Genomic DNA, 27,269 nt, shown 5'->3' on the forward strand with positions numbered 1-27,269 from the left:
AATGCATATGCATATATATGCATATATATGTGCATATGTGTGCGTGTAGAGAGAGGTAGGTAGAGGTGTAGAGGTAGAGGTGTAGCGGTAGAGGTGTAAAGGTAGAGGTAGAGAGTAATAGAGAGAGTAGCAGAGAGTGAGTAGTAGAGAGTAGTAGAGTGATTAGTAGAGAGTGAGTAGTAGAGAGTGAGTATTAGAGAGTGAGTAATAGAGAGTGAGTAGTAGAGAGTAGTAGAGAGTGAGTAGTAGAGTGAGTAGTTGAGAGTAGTAGAGTAGTAGAGAGTGAGTAGTAGAGAGTAGTAGAGAGTGAGTAGCAGAGAGAGAGTATTAGAGAGTAGTAGAGAGTGAGTGGTAGAGTGAGTAGTAGAGAGAGTAGTAGAGTATCAGAGAGTGAGTAGTAGAGAATGAGTAGTAGTGAGTAGCAGAGAGAGAGTAGTAGAGAGTGAGTAGTAGAGAGTGAGTAATAGAGAGTGAGTAGTAGAGAGTGAGTAGTAGAGAGAGAGTAGAAGAGAGTAGTAGAGTAGTAGAGAGTGAGTAGTAGAGAGTAGTGGAGTAGTAGAGAGTGAGTAGTAGAAAGTAGTAGAGAGTGAGTAGTGGAGGGAGTACTAGAGAGTAGTAAAGAGTGAGTAGTAGAGTGAGTACTGGAGAGTAGTAGAGAGCGAGTAGTAGAGAGCAAGTAGTAGAGAGTGTGTAGTAGAGAGTAGTAGAGAGTGAGTAGTAGAGAGAGTAGTAGAGAGTGAGAAGTAGAGAGAGTAAGAGAGAGTAGTAGAGTAGTAGAGATTGAGTAGTAGAGTGAGTAGTAGAAAGTCGTAGAGAAGCAGTGAGTGGGTATGTAGTAACTGGTATTGGTGTGTCAATGGTTTCAAAATATGGTACTCTGTATTTTACAGTGAGTGATGAAAGGTTATACTAGTGTATGATGAGGTGCATCAGATTGTCACGTGGATGATGTAATCAGTGATGTCATTTGAGATGTCATCAGTGATGTCCATGACCACGTCATGAATGATCCAATGTTTTTTTGTGTGAATATATATATATATATATTCTCACTGACGTTATAGTTACGAATTAGCATTTAAAAAACCTTTGAAATTCACTAAAAAACCATAGGTTTCAGGGACGTTATAGTTAGTTGGACATTTGACTCACATAAAACCATGGAAATTCCTCCGTTATAGTTAGTTCTGCTAACGATAACTCGCTCACCAGCAATGCACTGCTGATGACATCACATATTACATCACTCATGACAAGGTCAGTGACATCACTGATGACATCACTGATGACATCTCAAATGACATCACTGATGACACCACTGATGACATCATCCAGTGAATGTGTGTTTCTGTAAAGTTTAAATATTTTTCATATATATCTATGCCAAGGTGTATTGAAGAATGAGTGGATTTACAAGTGCCTGAAGGGATTATTTAGTAGATGCGTGACTGGCTGTATAAGTGAGTGATTGAACGTGTCTTACTGAATGCATGGGTTAGTGACTAAACTGTGTGAAAGTCTGTATTAGTCTCTCAGTTGGTGTGTAAGCAACTGCATGGGTTGGTGAGTAGCTACATGAGTGTCTATATGGGTTATTGATTTGTTGTCTGAGTATCTGTATGGGTGCCTGGGTGTCTGTGTTGTATGACTCTGTGCATAGATGTCTGAGTGGGTGATTCACTGGTTTTATGGATTCAAAACAGCATCTGGGAAAGGCTGTATGGGTGAGTTAGTATGTATGGGTGTGTTGGTGAGTGAATGAATGTCTCAGTGGTATATGTATGACTAACTATATATGTTTTAAGGCAGTACATGTGAGTGTTGGAGTATATAAATGACTATACGTAAGAGTAAGTTATTTGAAGAGTGGATGTATAAATGAGTGTCTGCTTGTATCAGTGATTGTATAAGACAGTAAGTATGTGTTAGTATCTGCATAAATAAGTGATGTGGTGTGTGTATAAATAACTGAGTTGGTGTGTATAACTGTATGCATGAGTAAATGGGTATGGATTGATTCATTGCATGACTGACTAGGTGTGTGAGTAACTCTATGGATGAGTGGCAGAGTGTGACTGTATGTATAGGTGTATGAGTGCATATTATAGTACTGTATTGATGAGTAACTGCATGTATAAGTGACTGGATGTGTGTGTAGACCTAGGAAATAGTCGCTGGTATGTAGTATCTGGCATTGTTGTGTGTATAGTTTCAAAAATATTAGTTTGTTTGTTAGAGTGGGTGTATCAAAGTTTATATTAGGCCATCAGTATATGCATCAGATTATCACGTGGATGATGTCATCAGTGATGTCATCAGTGATGTCATTTGAGATGTCATCAGTGATGTCATCAGTGATGTCACTGACCATGACATGAGTGATGTAATAGGTGACGTTATCAGCAGTGCATTGCGGGCGCGCGAGTTATAGTTAGCTCAACTAACTAAAACGGGGGAATTTCTATGGTTTTATATAAATCAAATGTCCAACTAACTATAACGTCCCTGAAACCTATGGTTTTTTCTGTGAATTTCTAAGGTTTTTTAAATGCTAATTTCTAACTATAACGTCCCTGAAACCTATGTTTTTTTCTTTGAATTTCTAGGGTTTTTTACATGTTAATTTCATATTTTAATATTTATAAAACCTATATTTTCTACTTTTTTATTATTTTGGAACTCTATTATTCTTTTTTTATCTTTAAAAATGATATAATGTTTTATATCTTCAACAAAAATATGTATATATATATTTATTTTTTTTGGGAGAAAACTGGAGTCCTGTACCGGTAGTGTACCAAGATCCATCAGCACGCGAATCCTATCAGCCATATTGCTAAACTCGTAAATGATGCGCATTTCGGATCCAACGGGTTTGTGGCACTGCGTCCCGCGTAACATCATATTTGTATGAGGTCACGCCAGCTGCTACTTTGGTATGTGACGGGTACGCAGTACCAAGCTGCATGTTACGTCATGTACATATGGGGTCGCACCCGTTGCGGGTTACGTTTGCGACGAGTGCACGCTGCCAGGCCCTGTGTTACATCATAGATGTATGGTGTTGGGCCGGTACGCCACCATATGTCTCAAAACTATATCTCAAATAAGTTTAAAGTGTATATGAGAGCAAGCGATAATCTAAAATATTTTAAACATTTATATATTTCTAACTGTAATAAACTTATATTATGGTAAATATATTTTCTCAAAATCGCGTTGGGTGCGACCTCCTTGTGCGCTCGGTGCATGATTTCCATGTGACCTTAAAAAAAGGCATTTTATTGGTTCATAACATTTCCCATTGTAACAGTTGGAGGACCCCACCCATTTTAGTCATTCTCTCTACAGCGTTTGATGAGAGACACCTCTTCTGCCTAGAGAGTTTTTTTGAAAAGTTTTTTGCTGTGTACACATATCTTATACTACACACAACATGCAACGATCATCTTGATCAATATTCATGGTCTGTTCAGTAGCCTTCCACGAGTGATGGCTATGCATCTAAAACGTTACATCAAAAAACAAATGTGTGTTACACGATGCTCCAGGTGGGTGTGTGTGCGCATTATTGTGCTGCCTTTCAGCCTGGGTATTGGTGGCTCGAAGGGGTATCATCAACAACGGGCAGAGTGCACATCCTAGATCACATGTGAAAAACAGTAAAGAGTAATGTGTATATTTGTGTTGCAGTATGCTCTGTTGTCAGGCTTTACCAGTATAGTAGTGTGTCATATGTGACACTTTCAGATTCACGTTTGACATGCATTCCTTGACTGTAATGAGCGTTATCACTGTGTATGGCGTAGCCTCACTGCTGATCCTCCTTCCATCTGAGCACATTCACATGTGTGCGCTTCGCGATAGCAACACTTTCAATAATACTGCACACCATTGACATGCGTGTCTGCACATATCCACAAGCTTAACAAAGACATGTGATGTTGGCCATTCAAAGTTTTCGGACAGCATCTCATTACCGATAGTTGCCACCCTCCCGGTACATGCTACATTAATATAAATTGCGGATTGTGTGACGTCAAAACTGCAACAGGGACACACACATACGCAAACTTTCTGGCCACGCAGGAACTGAACAACGCCCAGGTCCCTGAAATAATTATTCACACCCCTACGCTGGCCTGGCGTACGCAAGCCAAGCCCACTTTGCGTACGTATACATAGGATAACAACGACGCCACATGTCCCAGTTCTTCCAAACTGCCTCAGGTGATATGGCTGCATCCACCTTGCATATCACAATGCGCAATAAAAAAAAAGGGATCCATGAGATGTACACCATCCTCGCAATCAAAACTCCATTTGAATTGTGAACCTTGCTGGCCATCGTGTTTGGACACACAACAATGACAGCAGGTGAGCAGTGGGGCCTGGGTGCACAGGGACTGCAATTGAGCGCAGTGCTGCGGGAGGGGTGGGGTGCATCAGCATGGGTGCGCAGGTGCGAACAAGCGATGTTGCCATGCATAATGATGTGATCTCTGACCTCATTCAGTCACAGTCTCTGTCTCATTTTAAGGACCTGCTGGACCGTACTGTAGGTCTGATCCAGCGGGAAGCGCTGCCCTACAGACACATGGCATTGACTTTTGGGGCACTGTAGTGAGCTGATTACTAAGTGTACACGCACACAGGTTTGCACCACTGCATTGCATGTGCACATTATACTTCTAGCATGCGCTCTGTTCCTTTGTATGTGAAAGTTTGAATAACATATTATTATTTAACCTTGTGTATTCTCGTATACTCCAACTCCTCTTTGAACCATGATTACCACTAACAGTTGGTAGATCGTACTTCAAGAAGGAAGGATGCACCCAACTGGTGTTTTCTATTTAGCTTGAAATAACCCTTCATTTACCCTAAGATATTTCCATCATTATATTATTTTTCCCTTTTCAGACACTGAGTAAGTTGCACCAAAATGCACGCAGCAGGTGCTCAGCCCGTGATGATGCCCTTGGCATTCTGATACCTTCCATTGTGGTATCGAGACACTGTCCCAGACCAGAGACCTGCTGTGCCACCCTGAGAGAGGCACCCAGGAGTCAGAGCTCGCACCGACACGCCGTTGGACACACCGGTGGTGGCAGGTGAGCAGTGAAGCCTTGGTGTGCAGGAGCTGCAATTGAGCACAGTGCGGGGAAAGGGGCTGGGGTGCAGCAGCCTGGGTGCACAGGTACAGGCAAGCGATGTTGCCGTAGATAATAATGTAATCTCTGGTCTCATTCATATCTCTGTTTCATTTTAAGGACTTGCTGGTACGCACTCTTTCTCATGGATCCCAGCGTCTCAGACACACGGGTGACGGGAGGTTAACAGTGAGGGCTTGGTGCAGTAGGCCGATGCTCTGTCTCCTCCTCTCTCTATTCTTTTGACTCTCCCTCCCCTTCTCCCTTCCACCCACTCGCTCTCTGTCCCATTCTCACTTTCTTCCTTTCATTCTGACTACCTTTCTTTTTCTCTTGGACATGGCACACATACTTATGTTCATTTTTTGTCTTGCAGGTTTTGTACACTGCTTCCGGAGGAGTCCCACCCACTTATTTCATGTTATACTGTTGTTATTCGAATAAAGTTGTGTTTCCATTTATTTGTGTTGTTTTATTACAGGTTATTTTTTTTACCAATAAATAAGTGAGTGTATGGGTCTTCTTTTTCTGACTACACTTGCATGTAGTTTATTGTGAAAATCAGCGGTTGATAGGAGGTTATGAGGGAAAACATTTGTAATTTTGCGGTGCACCTACCAAATATAAACTAACAGACTATTACATAAATGAAGCCTGGCTAATTCTACAACTGCAAGGGTTCTATGAGTGTATTACTTTATAACACCATGAGTACTGCCCGTGTGATTACAGAACCAATAAGGAACTGCCTAGGGCCACCGAGGCTTCAGGGACTGGAGAGGCCCACCCTGCATATTTAAGTAAAGCCGATCCCTGGACTTGAGTTGGCCTCGAAGCCCCCCGAACAATTAGTAAACAATACCCGGGGAGGTGGCGATCCCCTAGGCTGCGAAACATCTCTGAGCCCTCCCACGCCTAATTTACATGTGAGATGAAGGTCCCCAGTGCAGCAGAGACCCCGCAATATAATAACAGGATTGGCCCCGGAACATTACCCACCAGGGGGCTCATTTAAATGAACGGTTGAGACCCCGCTTCATTTTTTTTCTCCATTTTTACCATACGATACAAGGTTTTCCTCCTCTCGCTTCAACAAGGCAAACAAGCCATGCTACAGCCCAGTAATAGCAAAAATAAATGTCCCGTGGATGCACCCCCCAGGACATTGTATGAACTGCGCCTGAGAGGTGGTGCTCCTTAGGGCCAAGGTTACTGCATAACTACAGAACTAGTATAAACCATACTAACACTACTTGCACACGTGTAGTACAGCGACCAGAGTGTAGTGAAGAGGCAGAGGAAGCCCAAAATCAAAAAATATAAATCCTACCAGAGGTCGGATCACATAGTTCGATGAACCAACAACCCTGGGATGAGTAGAAACAGTTTCACGAAGAAAACGGGTCTTCAGCAGAACGCAAGGGAGCTTGAAATATTGGTGAGTGCTGCCTTTTTTTTACCTTCTCCCGCTCCTCGCCAAATTTATGTAGTGAAGAGGCAGACTGCAGTGTATCCGATAAGTAGATTTATTACAGGAAAAGAAGACAGCTTAAACAGCCACCGACAGGAGCAGACAGGAAGGCAACCGTCTTCTCTAGCACCGTGTACAAACTCCCCAAGATTCCCCTCATGACAGCCCTACATTCTAACATTACATACTTACATTCTAGTAGCATTACATACTAACATTCTACTATGACTTACATTGGAATACTACACAGAGCACATGACTTTACAGCAATGAGCTCATGGTTTCATCCACGAGTCGTGAGACCGGTAGGGTCGAGTAGTTCGCTTCCCACTCCTGTATTGTATAAACGCAAACTAACACTACTTCCACAGGTATGCTACAGCGCCCAAAGCACATCACTTTACAGCAATGAGCTCATGGTTTAGGCTCACGGTTTAATACCCGAGTCTTCAGACCAGTAGAGGTGAGTAGTTCGCCTCCCACTCCCTGTATGTTATAAACGCATACTAACACTACTTACACAGTTATACTACAGCGACCAGTATGCTACAGCGCCCAGAGCCCATCACTTTACAGCAATCAGCTCGGTTTGATCCACGAGTCTTCACGCTGGTAGGCGTGAGTACTTCGCTTCCCACTTCCGGTATAGTATAAACGCACGGTAGGGGTCAGTAGTTCGCTTCCCACGCCCTGTGTCGTATAAACGCATAGGGTCGAGTAGTTCGCTTCCCACTCCTGTATTGTATAAACGCATACTAACGCTACTTCCACAGGTATGCTACAAAGACCAGAGCACATCACTTTACAGCAATGAGCTCACGGTTTAGGCTCTCTTTTTCATACCGAGTGTAACAGCATCTCATCTCAGCACCATGTCACTCTGAGCAACACCGCACTTTCAGACCGGTAGGAGTGAGTACTTCACTTCGCACTCCCCCACAGAGGTTACAGTGCTCCTATCCTCCTGTTTCCTACTCTTTTTGCCCTTTTTCCCCCTCACTCATTTCAATGGAATCACAAAATGGCTGCCAACACTTCCTAGTTGCAACAGCTCACAGCCAATAAGCAGCAAGCTTGTGCTCGTAACGCCTCTGCCAATCAGATGGGAAACATCCTAAACAACGAAGTTTGAATAACGAATGACCTAAACCACGATTCCCGAACAACGACCAATCCGTTAACAACGACATCATTTACAACGACTTACTTAAACCACGAAAACCACAGGCACGTCAGGGGAATAGCATCTTGCTTAACAGCGCGATTTAAATAGCGTCACAAGAACTGTCATGCCCGTTGCCCCATGGCATTACACACTCGGCAACTGGCATGCGTGTTCTGACTATTACGGGGCTGCAGCCTATATTCATCCTTAGTAGCTCGATGTAATCCACGACTGCAACCCCTAAAACATGACTTATTCGGTAACAGGCATGTGGGCACTGGCCATTGCGGGGCTGCAGCCGGACTTCATCATTCAACATCGGGGGAATAGCGTCCTGCTTCGCACCTCGATTTAAGCCACGTCTGTACTCCCAATGTGGGCTCAGATGATTGCGGGGCTGCAGCCGGACTTCATCCTTCCAGCTTGGATGCACGTCGGGGTAATAGAGTCACAAGAACTGTCATGCTCATTGCCGCCTGGCATGACTCACTCGGCAACTGGCATGTGTGTTCTGACTATTGCGGGGCTGCAGCCTGCCTTCATCATTAGCACCTCAATTTAATCCATGACTGCAACGCCTAAAATTTTCAGTAACAGGCATGCTGGCACAGGTCATTGTGGGGCAGCAGCCGGACTTCATCTTTAGCACCTCGATTTAATCCATGACTGCAACGCCTAAAATTTCCGGTAACAGGCCTTCGGCACAGACCATTGAGGGGCTTCAGCCGGACTTCATCATTCCAGCTTCGCAGCACGTCAGGGGAATAGCGTCGCAGGGAATGGTCTGGCTTTGGTGCTGGTGGTTTGGTGACTGGGTACAGGGTGCAGGGCGTTTGCGCGTCTCTCGCATCCGCCTCACAAGAACTGTCATGCTCATTGCCCCCCCCCCCCCCCAGCATGTCTCACTCGGCAGGCGACAAGGACCAGTGGAAAACGCCTGCTAAGGTCAGTGTTTCCAAGCGTTTATTACTGACTTTATGTAGTTTGTTCGGTTTTCAAAAATATGACTATCTATTAGAATATACGCTAATTTAAGGATTATCAACTGACTATTGTTTAATAAAAAAATAATCTATTATTATATTTCTTTTTTTTTTTAAATGTACAAAACATGTGGATTAAAAAGAACATAGTGGTGAAAACGGGCAATGAGCAATTTAAATATATTTCGTGGTTTAGGAACTTGTTGCTAGCAATGTAGTTGTTTGTCATTGCTCGTTGTTTAGCCTTCGTGGTTAAGGAATTTGTGGTTTAGGCAGTAGTTGCTCAATCATACATCCAATCAGATGGCAGAATTCCCAAATATCGATATCTGTAAATTTTGATATTTCTCCAAAACTACTGAACGGATTTACACCAAATAAACGGGTTTTCTAGACTAAGACCCGTCTCCCTGCCAAATTTGGGGTAATTCTGTTCATCCGTTCGACCTTTAGCCTTGTCTAAAGTTTCCTATGGAAATTGCATGGAGAAAATATGTTTGGGACCCCCCTTTTTTCTCACCCCCCCCTTGACGAATCCCCCCCAAACATAGCAGCTGATATGAACAAAGAATTAGTTTGGAAAATTACATGAAGATTCATCAAACAACGCCAAAGTTATAAGCAAAACAAAAAATGCTCTTCCTATGGAAACTTGGTCCTAACTTTAACTATAACTATAACAGGCGACCGGCAGTAGGTAATATATATATATATATATCAATCCAGAAGCTGTCTTTCATAAAGTAACAGCAGCCACGGACAGCAATAAACTTTCAGCAGTTAATTTATTTAAGCAGAGTTAAAACAACTCGACGCGTTTCGGGTACACCACCCTTGATCACGAGTATTGTTGCTAGGTGATAGAAAGTCAATAAATATTCATGTGACACAAAAACTAATAGAACGTGAAAACAGACTTTCGTATTGCAAGAAGAATTCCTTCATTCTTGCATTAAAGCTGAAAAAATGGGCTTTGCTTTTTAAATAAACACACGGAGAAACAAATAATCCTCTAGTAGTATGAAAATAGCGGTTTACACGGATAATAAACAATCATAAATTATTATCGTTCGAGGTTTTGTCTATATAAATTTGAGTCTTTCTTTTCACTGATTTACAAGCCCAAGTGGGCATTCATTTCATAGAACATATTATTCTTCAAATTAAACATCCGTGATTATTTTGAATCAAGTCTGCCAACCAAACCCAAATGGGCTTCTCCATTTATTGAAATACTTTAGCTCTTAAGCGTTTTCTCCATTTTAACAGCTATGACATTGTCTGTAATGTAAACAAAAAAAGAAGATTAATTACAAAATTAGATTTAAATAACCTATTACCACACACAACCATAGTGACATTAAAACACAATAGCTCTTAAGCAGTATGAAGTTTTGCAGAAATCAAAAGATAACTCATAACATTAAAAGCCAACAGAGCGCATAATTGGGATACAAATGAATTGTCTTCAAGGTGTAATTTTGAAAAATCAATAAAGCACAGCGGACACAAATTTTTACCGTTAAAAACTTTTTTTCATATTCATAAGATTCAAGTCCTTTAATTCACCCTAGGTGTACTGCAAGTTCCTCATCACAGTTGTGGCCTATAGGTGCAAGAGTTCTGTACTGAATAATCAACTTTGATTCAAGACGTCGAAGATTTTGTACCCTGTTGCCACCTCTTTCATTAAATTTCACAGTGTCTAATACACAGAAGCTCAAAAGATTGCTGTTTTGCCCATGATGACTCTGGAAGTGCTGGGCCACGGGATATTGTTTATCCCCGTTTTTTATTGCTCGAAGATGCTCAAGCACCCTTTTCTTTGCTTTGTGGATGGTACTTCCAAAATATGCTTTTTGACATGGACAAAATAAAGCATACACTGCAAACTCAGTGTTGCATGACGTGTGTTTTGAGCTTTTAAATGGTTTGCAATTAGGGAAAAGTATAACTTCTTTTTTGTTCTTACTATTTATGCATGCCTTGCAATTTCTACATGTGTAGAATCCATGTATCCCTACATCTCTTGAGATTGCAGGTTCTACTGCTCTGCAGAGAGTGTCTTTCAGTGATTTAGCTTTTTTGAAGGTAATCTGTGCCACACTTTCTACACTCTCTGCTAGATCTTTATCAGTCCGCAAAACTGGCCAAAATTTATTAAGGCTTTTGCGGATTTCTCGAGCTTGCTTGCTAAAAGTAGTAATGAATCTAATCTTTTCATCTGTCTTGACTTCTTTAACCTTTTCTTCTTTTTGAATAAGTAGGGAGGCTCTTGTTCTTTTGGATACTTCAATTTTAGCTTTATTGATGACTGAGAGAGGATAAACTCTTTCCAAGAATCTTACCGTCATTCTTTTCTCTTCCTCTTTGAAATTTTCGATTGTACTGCAGTTACGCTTTGCTCTAAGTAGTTCTCCTAAAGGTATGCTATTGATGAGTGTATTTGGATGACAACTTCGGGCATGTAGGAGACTATTTCCTGCTGTATTTTTTCTGAATAAAGAACTTTTTAAACAGTCTCCGTTAATTGTGAGTTCAAGATCTAAAAACTCCAAAGATTCTTTCGACCAATTGCTTGTGAATTGTAGGTTATAGCTGTTGTTATTCAAACTCTTTACAAAATCATTGGCTTCGATCTCTGTGCCCTCCCATACACAAAAAATATCATCAATGTAGCGGACCCATAGGGCCACCTTGTCATTGAAGATGCTTGATTTCCTGACTACGTTCTCCTCCCAGTACCCCAAATAGAGACCCGCAAAGCAAGGAGCAAAGCAAGCCCCCAATTGAAGTACCGAGGATCTGTTTAAAGATTTTGCTGTCAAAGAGAAAGTAGTTTTGCTTCAGACATACAGACATCATCTCAATTAACATTTCTGTATGAAAGAGAAATTAAATAGATCTCTCATTGAGAAAATGCCTGCATGCTATGAGACCGAGATCATAAGGAATACAGGTGTACAAACTCATGACATCAAGTGAGAGTAAAAAATAGCAATCTCTCCACTGGAATTTTTCGAGACACCTTAAAAAATCACCAGTGTCTTTTATATACGAGGGCAGTTTCTTTACTGCATGCTTCAAAAAGAAGTCCACGTACTTGGAGGTGTTTTCTAGGCAACTTCCACAGGAAGACACAATAGGTCTGCCTGGGGGATCCTGTAAATTCTTGTGAATTGTGGGAAGCAAATAAAGCGCGGGTAAAATAGGAAATTTACATTCTAAGAATTTAAACTCCTCTTGCTCTAATAACCCTTTGTTCTTCCATTCTGTGAGCTGTATTTGAAATGTCTTAATGGAATTTTCGTATTCCATTCTGTTGCTTCTATCATATTTATTCTTTTCTGATATCCTTTTCTGATAGTTGTCTCCGCCCTTCAGCAATGTATTTTTGTTTAGGTAGAACCACTACATTGCCCCCCTTGTCAGATTTTTTTATCACAATTGTTTTATAATTTTTCAAACTTTCAATTGCCTCTTTTTGTACTTTTCGCTCTCTACATTTTCTACATCAGCCATAACATTCAAAGTATGCAACATTTCAACATCAGTGATTCTAACATTGCTGAGACATTCTCTCTGTAATTCGGATTCATTTGAAACTTTAGTCGCAAACCATTTTTTTATGCGTAATTTTCGCATGAAGTGGAACAGATCTATACGACTTTGTGTATAGTTAAAAACATTTGTAGGACAAAACGTGAGACCCAAAGATAAAAGCTCTACCTCGGTTTCGCTCAGTATTCGCTCTGATAGGTTGATAACAGTCTTCCTATCCATTATTTTGTTTTCATTTGGCCCCTTGTACGCCTTCCCACAGGGCTTCCCAGTTCTCCAAGTATAGATGCGCTTCCTCCTCTTCCGCCGCTCTTTCCTCTTCCGCGACTTAGAAATCCTCCTTGTTTGTTGCTTACTTGTCTCCCTCTTACAACAAGATTGAACTCCGTTAAAATGCTGTCTTTTACACCTTCATATTCTCCAATGTTAGAAAAATCACTACCACTGGTAATATTCGCATCCGTTGCAGTCTCTATAGTGGACTGATCTCCCTGATTATCGATGACAATTGAAGGATTCACAATTTTAGGAGCTGTTGTTGTTTCATTTCGCAATTGCTCATATTTCTTTGCAAAAGTTAAAATTTGCCCCTTTTGGTAGTCAACCAGATCTCTCTGAAATTTTCGCTGTTTCTTAATTTTTATTTCCTCTTCAAATCTATCAAGGCTTTTCTCCATTTTATCCATTTCCCTTTGAAATTCATCTGCCCCACATAGTATTTTCAGTTGTTGCGTAATCTCTTCAATAACTCCATTTAATCTTTCACAGTCCTTACTTGCGTGTTTAACCAGCATTTTTAACATGTTTGTTGAGCACTGATGGTTATTATTTGCCCATTCACTTACAAGTTCTGGATCAGGATCGTTAAATGTCGGTGTGATAAAAATCCGTAGTCCTCTTGGTATTCTGCAAACATCAATATATTTCTGAAGGGTCGTGGCATCCCACCACTTATTTTGGTCCGTCTTTTATGCTTTCCACATTTGATCCCATAAAGCTCTTTTATTCGATATTCCACTTGTATTCCCAGAAACCACACTTCTCTCTGTGGCATCCTCTTTTGGACAGTTATCAAACATCTTGCCTGCCACTTCAGAGTGCTTGTCGTTTCTTGTCATTGCCATTTTCTCTGCTATTTCATACAACGCACATGTAGCGTTTTTGCTCGTCATGGCGGTGCTGCATTCATTTCCAAATATCAGCCCACCAGCCGTCTGTTCAGCGTGTTTTCTTTCAAACGTGCACCATTCATCGAACGGAAAACTTCAAACAGGGATTAGCCTGTCTCCTTTAGCAGTGAATTCGGCCGCATTCAATCACGTCTCTGAGCAGGAAAGGGTAATTGAGTAAATCCAGACCTGTGTTCTCGTGTATCACACTTGAACGTCGCTGTTCCCTTTTCTCTTCCGACGGCGGTCCGCGACGAGGAGGCGAGCCTCATAAATCAAACCAGAAGCTGTCTTTCATGCAGTAACAGCAGCCATGGACAGCAATAAACTTTCAGCAGTTAATTTATTTAAGCAGAGTTACAGCAACTCGACGCGTTTCGGGTACACCACCCGTGATCACGAGTATTGTTGCTAGGTGATAGAAAGTCAATAAATAATCATGTGACACAAAAACTAATAGAACGTGAAAACAGACTTTCGTATTGCAAGAAGAATTCCTTCATTCTTGCATTAAAGCTGAAAAAATGCGCTTTGCTTTTTAAATAAACACATGGAGAAACAAATAATCCTCTAGTAGTATGAAAATAGCGGTTTACACGGATAATTAACAAATCATAAATTATTATCGTTCGAGGTTTTGTCTATATAAATTTGAGTCTTTCTTTTCACTGATTTTCAAGCCCAAGTGGGCATTCATTTCATAGAACATATTATTCTTCAAATTAAACATCCGTGATTATTTTGAATCAAGTCTGCCAACCAAATCCAAATGGGCTTCTCCATTTATTGAAATACTTTAGCTCTTAACCCCTTCTGTGCCACGCCCTTTCCCCCTCCTGTGCCGGGCATTACATTAGCGGGCGGGGTTCATGACGAGATAGTCTCGTCATGGGCACAGCGCAACCGTGCTCCATGACGAGACTATCTCGTCATGGGCACAGAAGAGGTTAAGCGTTTTCTCCATTTTAACAGCTATGACATTGTCTGTAATGTAAACAAAAAAGAAGATTAATTACTAAATTAGATTTAAATAACCTATTACCACACACACCCATAGTGACATTAAAACACAATGGCTCTTAAGCAGTATGAAGTTTTGCAGAAAGATAACTCATAACATTAAAAGCCAACAGAGCGCATAATTGGGATACAAATGAATTGTCTTCAAGGTGTAATTTTGAAGAATCAATAAAGCACAGCGGACACAAATTTTTACCTTTAAAAACTTTTTTTCATATTCATAAGATTCAAGTCCTTTAATTCACCCTAGGTGTACTGCAAGTTCCTCATCACAGTTGTGGCCTATAGGTGAAATTTAATGAAAGAGGTGGCAACAGGATACAAAATCTTCAACGTCTTGAATCAATATTGATTATTCAGTACAGAACTCTTGCACCTATAGGCCACAACTGTGATAACGTCCCTGTAACTTTTGTTTTTTTAGTGAATCCAGTAGGTAATTATAGTTAGGACCTTGTTTCTATTCAAAAAGCATTTTTTCTTTTGCCAATATCTTTGGCACCGTTTGATGAATCTTCGACCAATTTTCAAAACTATTGGGGCGTTCCGGTCAGCTCCGGTCTTAAAAGCTTCGGGGTGATTTGTCAAGCGGGGGCTGAAAAAAAAGGGGGCCCAAAACATGTTTTCTCCATGTTAATTTCCATAGGAAACTCTAGACAAAACTACAGCCCGAACTGCTGAACAGAATTACATCAAAATTTGGCAAAAAGGTAGGTCTTGCTCTAGAAAGCATGCTTTTTGTTAAATAGTGTAAATCCGTTAAATAGTTTCTGAGAAAAAAAAAATAATATATATCGATATCTGAGCACCAAGGGCACGAGCTTCACTCTGATTGGCTGCCAACAATAAAACCAGAATGTGTTGGCAGCCATCTTGGAAGAGGTGTGGCGCCCCAGCCAGGGCTACTGACTCCGGAATCTGGAGATCAAGGTTAGATCCCCCGGTGGCAGATTAGCCCAGCACCATGTGACTCTGGGCAATAGCTTGCTTAATCCTCCCGACAGCCCCCAGTGCCTAGAGACCGTTATGGGTGATTGTTCGCACTTTACAAATGTGGATTATTATTATTATTATTATCTTGTGACTCAGTAAACGAGTCACAAGAAAACAGTGAAAAAAGGTTAAACAGGAAAAGGGGGCAGTGTAGAAACACCCCGACCCCCTCGGCCTGCTCCTGGGGTCCCACAGGGACCTTCATGGCCCAAAAAAGCTTTTTTAAAATAGAAATCGGCTGTTTTCACACTGGGTGCACGAATCTGTTCGAGAAAAACCCCCAAAAATAATGCATGGGCTCCCTCACTTCGTTTTGTATAAGCCCCTGGGTGGGCCAGGTCCTGGGGCAATGCAAAGTTCATTAGCGGGGGCCCGCGTGGGCCCCCACAGCCCTGGGGAATGCCACCTTCCCAGGGCTTTATTCATTATGAGTGCAGCCCCCCACAGCCCTGGGGACCGCAACCTCCCGGAGCTTCTAAAAAATGCGTAGGGGGCTCCAGCCCCTCCATGCTGCCCCAGGGACTGCCACCTCCTCGGGGCAATCATCAATATGAGTGGGGTGCCACACGGGCCCCCACAAACCCCAGGTACCGCCACCTTCCTGGGCTTAAATTTAAAATAAAAAGTGTGGGGGCAGCTCCTGCCCCCCACACTGCCCTGGGACCATAAAATATGGGGGTCGTTGAAGAGCCCCGGGGACCACCACCTCCCTGGAACTTTTAAATTCTGGGAGGGGGCCGCAGGGCCCCCCTCCTGGAGCGCTCAATGGCCCTAGGACCACCACCCACCAGGGACAGCTCCCGCAATGTCCCAGGGTGCCCACCCCCAGGACTGCCATAGCAAACTCCTGCTTTGCTTTGTTAGAGCACAAGCAGGAAATCCTGCTCTCGCTTCAACAAAGCAAAGCAGATTGCTTTTGGGCAAGGGGAGTGGCATGTCAGCAGCTCCCCTTGCCCAAAAGCAATGCCTCCTCCCGCAGGAGGAGGGGAGCTGGCAGGGACTGTGGGGGCATTGGGGCTCCCCCCATGGTCCCCAACGAGAGGCCATGCCCCGGGGGATGGGGTCCCCAGGGCCAAAAATGGCCCAGGGAGGGGGGGCAGTCAGCCTCCTCCCTTAAAAATAAAAAAATAAAAATGCATTGGGCTTGCCCCGGGGGATGGGGTCTCCGGGGCCACAACAGGCCCAGGGGCGGCCCCCCTCCAGAATAAAAAAAACTGAGATATATAAAAACAGGCAATGTCCCGGGGATGGGGCGGGGCAGTTAAATGCCTCAGGAGGGTGGCCAGGCAGCACCCCTCCAATAAAAAATAAAATAAATGTATTTGTGGCCATGCCCCAGGGGTTGGGGTCCCTAGGGCCGAAATTTGCCTCCGGAGGGGGGCCTCCTTCCCATTTTATCATTTTTTTTAATGTTGCAGGCCCAGGGGGATAGGGTACCAGGGTCCCCAAAAATCTGAAAGAAGGGGGGGCCACACAGCTCCTCTTTTAAAAAGATATAAAATAAAAAGCTGACATCTCGCTGAAGGCCACGCCCACTCCCTGCACCACTCTGCAAATGCTCTCCATGGCACGTTCTAAGTAGGGGAAGTAGGTCCCCTCCAACTAGCCCACCTGGTACCTCCAGTAAGCCCCACACAGCTGGATTGCAGCGAGGTGGTCCGAGGCCACACCTCTTTTTACACCACTCTGCAAACACGCCTCTTAGCGCACTGCTCGGGTAGCGCGAGGTCCTCTTGTGTCCTGAGGACCTCAGGACACAAAAGGACCTCATCCCCCGAGCAGCAGTGTGCCAGCGGCTGCATTTGCAGATTGGTGTAAAAAGGAGGCTCTGCCTCGGAGCACTCTCAGCAATCCAGCTGTGTGAGGCTTACTGGAGGTACCTGGTGGGCTAGTTGGCCTCAGGGACCCTCATGAGGAAAGGGGACTTCATCCCCCAACCAAGAGCCCGCCAGGAGGCGTGTTTTCAGATTGGTGAGAAAGGGGGCGTAGCCTGTGTCCACCTCTCAGCAATCCCACTGTGTGGGGCATACTGGAGGTAAGAGGTAGGCTAGTTGGCCCCTAAGGACCCCCAGTAGTGAAGGAGACTTCAATCCCCATCGAAGAGTGTGCCAGGAAGCACGTTTGCAGAGCTGTGGGCAAAGGGGATGTGGCCTGTTATTAGAACTTATCAAATCTGCTGTGTGGTACTCACAGTAAGTCCCACACAGTAGGATTGCTAAGACGTCATCAGCAGTGCATTGGGGGTGTGAGTTAAAGTTAACTGAACTAAATATAACAGCTAAATTTCTCTGGTTTTGTATGAGTGAAATATCCAACTAACAATAATGTCCCTGAAACCTATTGTTTTTTCAGTGAATTTCAAAGGATTTTTAAATGGTAATTTCTAACTATATCGTGGCTGAAACCTAGGGTTTTTTCAGTGAATTTCTAATGTTTTTTAAATGCTAATTACTAACTATAATGTCCCTGGAACCTATTGTTCTTTCAGTGAATTTGAAAGGTTTTTTAAATGCTAATTTCTAACTATAACATCCCTGAAAACTGTGTTTTTTTCAGTGAAAAAAAAAATATATGTATTCACTGAAAAAACCATAGGACGTTATAGTAAGAAATTAGCATTTAAAAACTTTAGAAATTCACTGAAAAACCATAGGTTTCAGGGACGTTATATTTAGTTGGAGATTTCACTCGTACAAAACCATAGAAATTCGGCTGTTATAGTGAGTAGACCTAACTATAACTTATGCCCCTCCAGTGAACTGCTGATGACGTCACATATTACATCACTCATGACATGCTCAGTGACATCACTGATGACATCACTGATGACATCTCAAATGACATCACTGATAACATCACTGATGGCATCATCCAGTGAATTTGTGTTTCAGAAAAGTATAAAAATATGTTTTATATCTATATATGCCAAGGTGTATTGAAGTATGAGTGGGTGTATGAGTGTCTGAATGGATGATTTAGTAGGTGTGTGACTGACTGTATAAGTGAGTGATTAAATGTGTCTTACTGAATGCATGTTAGTTGGTGTGTAAGCGGCTGCATGGCTTGGTGACTAGCTACATGATTGTCTATATGGGTTATGTATTGGTTGTCCGAGTATCTGTATGAGTGCCTGAGTGTCTTTGTCGTTGGGTGGGGGGTGTTTGACTTTGTGCATAGATATGTGAGTGGATGTTTCACTGGGTGTATGGGTTCATGAGTGCATATGGAAACAGCTCTATGTGTGGGTGAGTGTGTGTATGGGTGTGTTGGTGAGTGAATGGATGTCTCAGCGGTGCATGTGTGAGTAAGTACATATGTTTTAGAGCAGTATATGTGAGTGTTAGAGTATATAAATGACTATATGTGAGAGTGAGTGATTGCAAGAATATCTGTATGGATGTGTTTGTGTTTCTATGAGTGATTGTTTAAGAGAGTACGTATGTGTTAGTATCTGTATAAATAAGTGTGGTGGTATATGTATGACTATATAAGCAAGGAAATGGGTGTGTGATAGTTTCTTTGCATGACTGACTAGGTGTGTGAGTAACTCTTTGGGTGAGTGGCAGTGTGTGAGTGTCTATATGGGTGTATGAGTGGATATATCAGTGGCTGTATAGATGAATGACTGTGTGTATGAGTGACTGTATGGGTTAGTGGGTGGATGTATGTATAGACGTATGAATCACTGAGCAGGTATGTACTAACTGCTATTGGTCTGTCTATGGTTTCGATATTGGTGCTCTGTATTTTAGAGTGGGTGTATGAAAGGTTTTATTAGGGTATGAGGAAGTGCATCAGATGATCATGTGGATGATGTAATCAGTGATGTCATTTGAGATGTCATCAGTGATGTCATGAGTGATGTCACTGAGCATGTCATGAGTGATGTAATATGTGACATTATTAGCAGTGCATTGACGGGGCGTGAGTTATAGTTAGGTCTACTAACTATAATGGCCGAATTTCTATGGTTTTGTAATAGTGAAATCTCCAACTAACTATAACGTCCCTGAAACCTATGGTTTTTTCAGTGAATTTCTAAGGTTTTTTTAAATGCTAATTTCTAACTATAACTCCCTGAAACCTATGGTTTTTTTCAGTGAATTTCAAAGATTTTTTAAATGCTAATTTCTAACTATGACTACAAAGGTAGGACATGTGAAGACATTATTAGCAATGCATTGCCGGGGTGCGAGTTATAGTTAGGTCTACTAACTAAAATGGCCGAATTTATATCGTTTTGTACGAGTGAAATCTCCAAATAACTATAACGTCCCTGAAACCTATGGTTTTTTCAGGGAATTTCAAAGATTTTTTAAATGCTAATTTCTAACTATGACTTCAAAGGTAGGAGATGTGAAGACAGAGGGAGAAAAGTATAGAAAGAAGCAAGACACATGCAGAAAGAGGCAACAGAAGTCCAGAAAGTCAAAGATAGCGCAGAAAGAAGAAGAGATGTGCAGAAAGAACCAACAGAGGAACAGAAAGTCCTCCTGTGCCCCCAACTTTTTGCTGATGGGTACTGGTGGTAACTGACTCAGACTAACCAGGCCTAGAGCCAGTGCTATACAGTGTACATACACTAGGGAACACTATGCGCTGGGGTACCCCGGTGATTAGCATGACCTCTTCTGTATTTGCCATGAGCTAGTCCCTGGGTCATTGCATGAGGACATGAGTAGTGACTGGATGAGTAGAGTGCTACAAGGAGAGTGCATAGTGATTTTTTAAGTGCTTGGGTTTTGGCGCAGTGATTGGATATGCACATAGTATTGGCTACGTGATTGGAGGACTAAATAGATAGCATCAGAGAGATTACTGGACTGCATAGGTAGTCCTCAAGGTATTGCAGCAGTGCATGTGTTAGTGACTGGGTCATTGCATGAGTGCATGTGTACTTAGTGGATAATTAGAGTACTGCAAGGAGAGTGCGTGGTGAATTTATAAGTGCTTGGGCATTGGAGGAGTGTTTGGATTAGTACATGGTAGTGGCTGGGTGACTGGAGGAGTGCACAGGGAGTGACAGTGTGAATGCGGGACTGCATGGGTACTACCTGGGGAATTGAAGGAGCAAATGAGAAGTGTGTAAGTGGGTACAGGACTGTATGGGAAGGGCATATGGGATTGTAACAGTGATCAGTTAGTGCATGGATCATTGCATGAGAACATAGCTACTGACTGAATGATTAGAATACTGCAAGGAGTGTGCCTGAGTGAATTTATAAGTGCTTGGGTATTGGCGGAGTGTTTGGATTAGTACATGGTAGTGGCTGGGTGACTAGAGGACTGCACGGAAAGTGACAGGGTGATTGCTGGACTGCATGGGTACTACCAGGGGAATTGAAGCAGCGAATGAGAAGTGTGTCGGTGGTTAAAGGACTGCATGGGTAGTACACAAGGATTGTAGCAGTGCATGTGTTAGGGCCTGGATCATTGCATGACTACATGGGTAGTGACTGGATGCTTAAAGTACTGCGAGGAGAGTGCATGGTGAATTTATAAGTGCTTGGGTTTTGGCGCAGTGATTGGATAAGGACATAGGCCTGGCTGGGTGATTAGAGGACTGCATAGGTAGTACCAGGGAGATTACTGGACTGCATAGGTAGTCCTCAATGGATTGCAGCAGTGCATGTGTTAGTGACTGAGTCATTGAATGAGTCACTGGGTTTGCTCACTCCTGAGGCGGAAGCCGGGAGACTAGCTGCCTGCGCGTTTCAAGTAACTCGTTCATTACTTTTAACTGTGTGTCTGTTATAGTTTTAAAACAATATTTTGAATAAGCTATCTTCGCTTACCTGCTGCTGATTAGTTTGTGGCACGTAGGGGCAGAGTGAAGCAAGGCAGGGCACGCATTTACTGTATTTACCGGGAGCGGGCGGACATCTTGGGGGGGAATTGGTGTGGCGCACTAGTGTCTGGTTCCACTCTCTATATCTTGAGGATGCAGACGCGGATGCGCCACACTGGGTTTGCTCACTCCTGAGGTGGAATCCGGGAGACTAGCTGCCTGCGCGTTTCAAGTAACTCGTTCATTACTTTTAACTGTGTGTCTGTTATATTTTTAAAACAATATTTCGAATAAGCTATCTTCGCTTACCTGCTGCTGATTAGTTTGTGGCACTTAGGGGCAGAGTGAAGCAAGGCAGGGCACGCATTTACTGTATTTACCGGGAGCGGGCGGACATCTTGGGGGGGAATTGGTGTGGCGCACTAGTGTCTGGTTCTCCCCATGTTGGAGGGCCCGGCTACCTGCTACAACTGTAAATTCCAAATGACTATGTTTGAGGAAGCTTCCACACTTCCGGGAGATTCAGAAAAGTTAGGAACCATGTCCCATAGAAACATTCTATGTAATGTTAGGTCTTTAGCAAAACACCCTTTTGAAATATGGGATATGGTGACATTATATGACCCCTCCTTGTGTTTCTTTACTGAAACATGGCTAGGTCACACAAACCAGGCGATGATCACTCTGGCGATTCCAGAGAATTACAAATTTATTCACCTGGATCGGGTTAATAAAAAAGGAGGAGGAATTGCCATCGCTTTTAAAAAAGACCTTGAGGTAAATTGGGTTTTCTCAGTCTGCAATGACCACTTAGAACTAGGGATTTTTAAAGTCGCGGTTTCCCCATCTGACACCTGGTATGGAGCCTTAGTTTATCGGCCACCAGGCCCAAAGATGAAATTTGTAGACATGCTAGTAGAATACCTTGCACTTCATGTATTGTCAGCAAATACCTTCCTCCTCTTGGGAGATTTTAATTTTCACGGGGAAAAAGTAGATGACCCAGAAGTAATTAAATCATTTGCCTCCCTTAAACTTATAGGCCTCACACAAAGAATAAAAGGTCCCACCCATAATGCTGGGCATCTATTGGACCTTGTATTTTCCAACTCTGACCGGATTCAATGTGACCTTCCAGACCCTCTCCTATGGACTGACCATTATATGATCACGATCCACATATCTTTCCTGGTCGATTCCTGTGTAAATCGGCCCATCAAACAACCCCAAATCCTACGTAGGAGGTGGGACAATCTTACTCCTGTGGCATTTAACAAGATCTTTTCTCTTGACCAATCAGGCCATACTATGGATGTCAACAAGCAACTGGAGACTTTTAATACGGCATTGAAAGTAGCTTTCGGCGCAGTTATTCCTAATAAACTAATGAGTCCAGCTACTCGAAGAGTTTCCACCCCCTGGTATTCAGGAGAACTGAAGTTAGAAAGGGCCAGTTATCGGCGTCTGGAAAGAAGATGGCGCACCGACAAGACAGAGGGAAACAGAGCGCGGTATAAGAAGGCACTGTCTAATTACCACCTGAATTTAAAAGCAGCTAGACAGCAATTTATTATCAGCCAAATTGACAATGCGAGTAACTCTCAAAAAACATTGTTTAATATTGTCCGGGATTTTGTCTCCCCTAAAGCCTGCAGACAGACGCCCCAGGAATCCCAGGAGCTATGTGATTCTCTAGCCTCCTATTTTCGGGAAAAGATATTAAATATTTATGCCAATTTTCCTTCCTCTACTAACTCCCCCGTGGCTTTTTCTCAAACACTCCAGAATCAACATAACATGTAAGTATGTTCCCTAAATTGTTTTGAAATAATCACAGTAGAGGAGGTTGTCAAAGCTCTCTCGGGGGCCAAATCAGGTTCCCCACTGTATGTTTGTCCACCCAAAATCATGGCGTCTCTGGCACCGAGCTGTGCCTCTGTAATCCGAGACATATTTAATCACTCCATTATCTCGGGTACTATTCCGGCCGCCTGGAAAGAGGCGGTTGTTCGTCCCATATTAAAAAAAGTATCGGCAGACCTTCTAGTCTTGGGTAACTACCGTCCCATCTTCCTGCTACCACTGCTAGGTAAAATCCTGGAAAGCTTCATCAACCGACAGCTAAGTCTGTATCTGGAGGAAAATCACATTTTAGATCCCTCACAGTCGGGTTTCCGTCCAGGCTTCAGCACAGAAACCGCTGTGTTGGCAGTAACAGACTCACTTAGATTAACTGTCGATAGGGGAAGCTCAGCTATTCTGATCCTCCTTTATCTCTCCGCAGCATTTGATACTATTTCACACTCAAAGCTGTTGGAGAGACTCCGGGACTGTGGCATAAAAGGGACAGCCTTGAACTGGCTAGAACAGTATCTAATGGGAAGAACCCAAACTGTTATGTTGGGACCGTATGCTTCACAAAAAATGCTGTTGGATAGGGGAGTTCCGCAAGGTTCTTGCCTGAGCCCCACTCTTTTCAATCTATATATGGCTCCTTTGGCACAAATAGTCGAGCATCTGGGTTTCAAAATTATCTCATATGCGGACGACACCCAGCTTATGTATACCATTGGACCTAACCCAGTACTCGACAAACTCCGTTTTGCCTCTGGAATGCTTACCATCTTTGACTGGATGTCAAGTAATTGCCTCCAGCTCAATCCAGAAAAAACGGAGGTTATGCTGTTAGGCAAAGCCAAAAATAGCTGGTCGGACGACTGGTGGCCTAGTCAACTGGGTCTCCCCCATACCTAAACAGTCTGTAAAGAATCTCGTTCTACAATTAGATCAGGCCCTGTCCATGAAAGATCAGGTAGCAGCAACAACCAGCTCTTGCTACTATGGCTTAAGGTTGCTTAGGAAAATCTTTCCCTACCTGCCTATTTCTCAACGCAGAACCCTAGTCCAGGCGATGGTCATTAGCCGTTTAGACTATGGGAATGCCTTGCTGGCTGAAGTGGGTCAAATCCATCCGGCAAAACTACAGGTTATTCAGAACACGGCAGCACGGCTTATCCTGAACCGCCCTGCAGGCTCAGCTTCAATCCCCATGTTGAGGGAGCTGCATTGGCTAAATATAAGGAACAAATCTTTTTTCAAGATCTGTTGCCTGACCTAAAATGCTCTGAGGGGAAGAGGTCCTCTCTACCTTCGAAAGAAATTAGTCAAATACTCTCCAGACAGGAAACTCAGATCTATCTCCCTAGTTCTCCTTCAAGTCCCCAGAATTCATCTCACGCGTACGGGAGGCAGAGCTTTTTCATGTCTAGCCCCGAGCTATTGGAACAAGCTTCCTATAGCGGTTCGTAAAATACCTTCACTGACTACCTTTAGGACACATCTAAAAGCTTTCCTGTATTAATTTATTCATTCTGAGCTAGCCTCTTCCTTCCCCTCAGCTCAGTTCTCCCAGTTAGCGCCTAGATGCCCCAGGGTGAGTTGTGCGCTCTATTAGAAATCCATAACATAACATAACATAACAATAAGTACATGGGTAGTGACTGGATGATTAGAGTGCTGCAAGGACAGTGCATGGTGATTTTATAACTGCTTGGGTTTTGGCGGAGTGATTGGATGAGTACATAGTGCTGGCTGGGTGATTGGAGGAGTGAATGGGTAGTGACAGAGGGATTTCTGGAGTGCATGGGTACTACCTTGGTAACTGGAGGAGTGAATCAGTAGTGTGTAGGTGGTTAGGTGGTTAGAGGTCTGCATGGGAAGCGCTTAGGGGATTGTAGCAGTGCATGTGTTAGTGCCTGGGCCATTCCATGAGTACATGGGTACTGCCTGGAAGATTAGGGTACTGCAAGAATAGTGCATGGTGAATTTATAAGTGATTGGGTTTTGGTGGAGTGATTGGATAAGTACATGGTGCTGGCTGCGGGATTGAAGCAGTGCATGGGTACTGACAGGGCGATGGCTAGACTGCAAAGGTAGTGCTCAGGTTATTGTAGCAGTGCATGCGTTAGTGCATGGGTCATTGCATGAGTGCCTGGATACTGACTGGATGATTACAGTACTGCAAGGAGAGTGCATGGTGAATATGTAAGTGCTTGGGTTTTGGCAGAGTGATTGGATAAGTACAAACATGTCACATCAGTCCCGCCACCTTCCTTCACCACTGTGCAAAAACGCCACCTGGCAGGTTTTAAGTTGGGGTATTAATTCCCCTTGAATCCTGAGGGTCCCTGGGGGCCAACTAGTCCACCAGGTACCTCCAGTAAATGCCACATAGCTGTGTTACAGAGAGGTGGTCCAAGGCCACACCCCTTTTTACACCTCTCTGCAACACAGCTCTGTGGCGCTATATATATACAATTCCATTGTGGATCAGAGTGTCATATTTGAGGGCTGCCAAAATGACCTGCCATGCCAGGAAGGTTGGGGTAAAGGTGAGGCACTGTGAGGAAGCTGGGAACTGAGCCAACAGTCTCTGATGGTGTAGATCAGGGGTATCCAAACAGTAGCTTGTAAGCTACTGCAGCTCTCCAGCTACCTCCGAGTAGCTAACCTGTGTGCAGCCCAACCTATTAAATTAGAACATTTTAGCTTGGTTAAATTAATATATATATAACACAATTGAGATTATACAACACTAATAATATTAGTAGCTTTCAATGTGTTTCATTGAACATGAGGATCTCTAAGTACAGAAAAGGGTGGAGACACCTGGTGTAGATTGACTCAGTCCCTGCATTCTGAAGTCCTGTTCTCCTATTATGCAGTCCTACCTTTTCTAGTGAGAACCATATAACTGGGGGACTTCTCTAAAGTTGAGGCTAGTTTTTATATTTTAAACTATCTTCTTTTTTAAGATTCCCTATTGGGCGCTGGTTATATGTGTTTGTGTGTGTAGACTTGACAAACATAATAAAAAAGGAGTTAAGCCATGACTAATAATGTGTGTGTAGATATGCATTGCATTTCTAAGGGCAGGTTTGGTTGCTGCATCAAGGTGGCGTTAAAGCGGTGTCTCAGGATGGTAAGTGTGGATTGTGAAACATTCTACATTTTACTATTAAATCAACACTGTCCAACCACTGCGATGCTGCAAACAAAGCAACAGCTCAGGCGTAACATGAGACCTTAAAGAGTCAGACACTTGCAGACCCTAAGATCTGGGTTGTGGCCCATCCCAGTGACCATAATAGTGCTTTAGTACGGGGCTAAGGTCTACATGTGACCTAGTTGCACATTGCTCTTGTCGAACACACAATAGCCTAATATGATCTTCCATACTACTTCTGGGGTACACTGGTGAAATCCCACATATCTAAGGCACCCAAAGCATGGCTGTAAGTATTCCAAATGTGATGATGCCTTGAGTGTGTATGTGTCACCTAATATATCTCACTTGAGGATCTGTAGTTGTTTGTTGGAAAGGGTAAAGAGATGAAAAAAGGCCATATGGGGCACCCCTGCAAATCTGATGTTTGATACTTGTTTCATTTCATATATGAAGCCATGAGAATACCAGACATTAAATGAATGCATGTAATTAAAGTTAATGTCATGGGTGCCTTGGGATGAGGGTGAAGTTGAGAGTAAGTACATGTATGTTAACATTCCCCAAGTAAAATACAGTCCCAGTGTGAGGTAAGATTTACACACATCAGCAAAATCCCTAGCAGGCAACTGATGTGCAATTGCTAACTGCCAGAAAATCTATCTGCCTTGTCTTCATGGAGATTAAGAACCTGAACATCAGGGAAGCAGCCCCTGGATCACGGTCAACTGGAACATCCATCGAGTGCCAAAGGTAGCTGTTGAATATATGTTATTTCCTATGGCAGATTGTCTAAACTGCCAATGAATGCAATCAACTGCACCTAACAGAAATGGGCAATGGTGTAGATTTGCCATGTCACAAATTGCTGTTGCAGCATGGACTGTGGAATGATGATATACTGTCATACATACCTAGAGATGCATTTAATTACCTCATGCTAGGATTAGCTTGTCTAGGG

This window comes from Triturus cristatus, chromosome 8 (genome assembly GCF_964204655.1).
Source record: "Triturus cristatus chromosome 8, aTriCri1.1, whole genome shotgun sequence".
Classification (NCBI taxonomy): domain Eukaryota; kingdom Metazoa; phylum Chordata; class Amphibia; order Caudata; family Salamandridae; genus Triturus; species Triturus cristatus.